Source organism: Dipodomys spectabilis, unplaced genomic scaffold (genome assembly GCF_019054845.1).
Source record: "Dipodomys spectabilis isolate Male_0828 unplaced genomic scaffold, ASM1905484v1 ptg000301l, whole genome shotgun sequence".
Classification (NCBI taxonomy): domain Eukaryota; kingdom Metazoa; phylum Chordata; class Mammalia; order Rodentia; family Heteromyidae; genus Dipodomys; species Dipodomys spectabilis.
The window spans coordinates 6,872,900-6,877,828 of record NW_024870978.1 but is presented as its reverse complement, the minus strand read 5'-3'; positions in this window follow the sequence as shown (position 1 = coordinate 6,877,828).

Sequence of the window (4,929 nt, the reverse complement as noted above, 5' to 3'; positions counted from 1 at the left end):
CACTCTGCAGGCCGCCGAGTTTGGACCCAGCATGGTCACCATGCAAAAGAAAATGAACATAAAAAGCGCCAGATCGAACTTCCTGCCACTTTTTTTTCCCCTTTGCTGCTTTTTTTCCCTGCAAGCCCTGGGGTCCTAGGATGCGATGATGAGTTGTAGGTCCAGAGGCTGCAGCCCAGGATGATTGGAACTAAAGCAGAGTTGCCACGACTTGAGTTCAAGCTCTGAGTCTGTTAAAAAAAATTGTGAAGGAAGAACCCTAGCTCCGAATTCACCCCATTTTACTGCCTTAGCTGGGATTTGAACTCAGGTCTGGGTAACTCTGTTGCACTGTGGGGGAAGGGGAAGATCACCATTCTTGAAGAGTACAAGTTCAGGCCTGCTCTCAGTGCCTGAATTGAAGCCCCAACACTAGCAAAAACCATATGCCCACCTATTTTACACATAGGATCTCTATTTACATACATGTGTAAAATGCATCATGTTTTCAGTGTAGTTATTTATTTTATTCTGTGTATTAGAGATGCATTTTGTATTTTATTGTGTATGATGACAGATATAAATGTGCTGACATGCATGACAACCTATTCACATGTCTATAGAGTTGCCTATGCCTTGTCCATCCTAGATGAGACCCAGGACTTTCACAGGGCCGGAAAGAAGGTGAACTGATGTACTGCTCACATCAGGATTCATGTTTGGCAGTGTTGTGATTTATACTCAGAACCTAGCAAGCCCATTTGGCAAAAGGGTCAAGGTGAGGACACTGGCCTGTGAGCAACTGAGGAGCTAGACCGTTTCCAGGACTTGACATTGAGCACCAGGGAGGGCCCGGATAGGCATAAATTCATAATTTAAACATAGGACCTCTATTTATATACATGTGTGGACAGCATCTTGAGGTCAGTGCACTTCTCCTTAATTTGTGTCTAATTCATGGAAGTAATGTGTATTTTACTGAGTATGGTGACAGGTATAACTGTGCTGACATGGATGTCAACCTGTTCACATGGCTATAAAGTTGCCTATATAGCATGCTCCATTCCTAGCTGAGAAGCAGGACTTTCACAGCAAAGGAAAAGAGGAGGATCACTTGGCTTCTCACATCAGTATTCATCTTTTGACAGTGCTGGGATTTGAACTCAAGGCCTAGAAAACCAAAGCGGTGAATGGGTCATGGTGAGTACACCAGCCTCTGAACCAATAGAGGATTAGGTCCATCCCGGGTCCTGAGATTGAGCCCTGGTGGGGGCCATTATTGTTATAAATTCATAATTTACAGAGATGATCTCTATTTACTTACATGTGTGGAATGCATCATGCATTCAGTGTAGTTATTCTCTTTATTTTGTGTCTTAATCAGGGATGCATTTTGTATTTTATTGCATATGATGACAGATATAACTTTGCTGATATGGATGGCAACCTATTCCAATGTGTATAGAGTGGCCTATATAGCATACTGTGTCCTAGCTGAGACCCAGGACTTCACAGCACAGGAAAACAGGTGCAACAATGGGCTTCTGAAAGAAGCATTCATGTTTTGGCAGAGTTGGGATTTGAACTCAAAGCCTAGCAGTCCCAATTGGTAAAAGGGTCAAGGGGAGGACACTGGCCTGTGAGCAGCTGAGGAGTTAGGCCATTCCCAGGACCTGACATCGAGCCCCAGGGAGAGCCAGGATAGGCATAAATTTATAATTGAAACAAGATCTGTATTAACATATTTGTGTAGATAGCATCTTGCGTTCGGCGCACTTCTCCTTAACTTGTGTCTAATTCATGGAGGTATTGTGTATTTTACTGAGTATGGTGACAGATATAACTGTGCTGACATTGATGGCAACCTGTTCCCATGTTTATAGAGTTGCCTATGCATTCATTCTCCATCCTAGCTGAGACCAAGGACTTCCACATGAGAGGAAAACAGGTGCAAAGACTGGCTTCTGACATCAGGATGAAACTTTGTCAGTGCTGCTATTTGAACTCAAATCTGGGTAACCCCATTGCACTGTGGGGAAAGGGGAAGCTCACCATCCTTGAAGACTAGAATGTCAGGCCTGGTCCAGGGCCTGATTTGAAACCCCAGCACTGGACAAAATAACAAGCCCACCACTTTAAAACATAGGATCTCTACTTCCATACTGGGGTGGTATGCATCTTGCCTTCAAGGTAGTTTTTTTTTTTTAATTTTGAGTCTTATTCATAGATGTATTGTGTATTTTATTGAGTATGGTAACAGGTATATCTGTGCTGCCCTGGATGACAACTGATTCCCATGAGTAGAGAGTTGCCTATGCATTCTTCATCGTAGCTGAGACCCAGAACTTGCACAGCACAGAAGAACAGGTGCAACGACTGGTTTCTCACATCAGGGTGAATTTTTGGCAGAGCTGGGATTCGAACTTGGGGCCTAGGAGGCCCAACTGCCCAATGGATCCATGTGAGCACACCAGCCTGTGAACCACTAAGGAGCTGGGCCTTTCCCAGGAACTGAGATCTAGCCCTAGGGAGGCCACAATAATCCTCAATGCATCATTGAAACATGGGATTTCTATTCACATCCATGTGTGGACTTCCTCCTGCATTGAGGATAGTTATCCTCTCCATTTTGTGTGTTATTCATGGATGTATTGTGTATGTTCTTGAGTATATGATGACAGGTATAACTGGGCTGGCATGGATGAAAACCTATTCCTATGGCCACAGGGTGGCTCATGCATTTTCCATCTTAGAGGAGACCCAGGACTCGCACAGGAAAGGAAAACCGGTGCAATGATTGGCTTCAGACATCAGGATGAATCTTTTGGCACTGCTGGTATCTGAACTTGGCGCCTAGCAGGCCCAATAGGCGAATGGTCCACGTAAGCACACCAGCCTGTGAGCCACTAAGGATCTAGGCCATTCCCAGGACCTGAGATCAAGGCCGGGAGTGAGGGGGAGCACAAATGTTGTCCATTTATAAGCTGAAGGTAGTATGCAAATAAGTACATAATTGAATAGAGTAGGAGACATGGCGACCTGTGATGGAATCCAATTTACCATGTGACTACCTATTCTCAGATCTTCCCCAATGCCTCCATTTCTTGACTGTGATGATTATTGTCACACTTCATCAACTCTTCATAAAAAATAATGGATACCCCATGAGTCTTGCTTATCATTTCCTACTCTCATCCTGCAGGAACCACTAATTCAAGGATGAGATGATCACATTCCACACTTCCTAGGTCCGGAAAGGAGTACTTCAGGATCTTCCACCATTCCCACAATGTAGGGGGGCTGACCTGGATTCCAACCCATGCCCTCCGTTGCACGGTTGGCTGTGACTTCCCCGATAGCCAGCAGGCCTTCAGCCATGCCAGGTCACCTTCACTCTGTAGGCCGCTGGGTTCAGACCAACATGGTCACTATGCAAAGGAAAATAAACGTACAAGCACGAGGTGAAAATTCCCGATGCTTTTTTCCCCTTCTGGCCGTTTTTTTTTTTTTTTTTTTTTTTTTTTTCTGCAAGCCTGGGGCTCCTAGGATCCAAGGATGGTCTGTGGGTCCAGAGGCTAAAGCCTAGGATGATTGCATTTAAAGGCAGTGTTGCCTCGACTTGAGTTCAAGGCCTGGGTTTGGCAAAAAAAAAAAAACATAAATAAATAAAAAATTATGAATGAAGCACCCTCGCTCAGAATTCACGCCATTTTATTGCCAGAGCTGGGATATGAATTCAGGTCTGGGTAACTTTGTTGCACTGTGGGGGAAGGGGAAGATCACCATCCTTAAAGACAACAAGGTCAGGGCTGGGAAGGTGGCTCAGTGGTAGAGTGCTTGCCTTGCATGCCTGACGCCCTGGGTTCAATTCCTCAGCACCACATAAGCAAAAAGAAAAAAGCCGGAAGTGGTGATGTGGCTCAAGTGGTAGAGCGCTAGCCTTGAGCTGAAGAGCTGAGGGACAGTGCCCAGGAACAGAGTTCAGGCCCCACGACTGGACCCCCCCCCCCAAAAAAAAAGACTACAAGGTTAGGCCTGCTCCCAGGGCCTGAACTGAAGCCCCAACACTGGCAAAAATCATATGCCCACCTATTTTACACATGGGATCTCTATTTACATATGTGTGTGGAATGCCTCATGCTTTCAGTGTGTTTCTTAGTCAAGACTGCATTTTGTATTTTACTGAGTATGATGACAGATATAACTATACTGACATGGATGGACACCGATTCCCATGTCCATGAAGTTGCCTATGCTTTCTACATCCTAGCTGAGACCTAGGACTTTCACTGGACAGGAAAGCAGGTGGATCTATGGGCTTCTAATATCAGGATTCATGTTTCGGTACTGTTGTGATTTGAACTCAGAACCCAGGAGGCCAATTGGCAAAAGGGTCAAGGAGAGGACACTGGCCTGTGAGCAACTGAGGAGCTAGGCTGTTCCCAGGACCTGATATCTAGCCCCAGGGAGGGCCAGGATAGGCATAGATTCATGCTTGAAACATAGGATCTATATTGACATATATGTGTGAACAGCATCTTGCATTCAGTGCACTCCTTTTCCTTATTTTGGGTCTAATTCATGGAGGTATTGTGCATTTTTCTGAGTATGGTGTCAGATAGAACTGTGCTGACATGGATGATGAACTGTTCCCATGGTTATAGGGTTGCCTATGCATCCATTCTCTATCCTAGCTGAGACCCAGGACTTCCACATGAGAGGAAAACAGGTGCAATGACTGGCTTCTGACATCAAGATGAAACATTTGTCAGTGCTGTCATTTGAACTCAGGTCTGGTTAACTCCATTACACTGTGGGGGAAGGGGAGCTCAACATCCTTGAAAACTAGAATGTCAGGCCTGGTCCAGGGCCTGATTTGAAGCCCCAGCACTAGACAAAATATAAAGCTCATCTCTTTTAAACATAAGATCTCTATTTACATACAGTTGT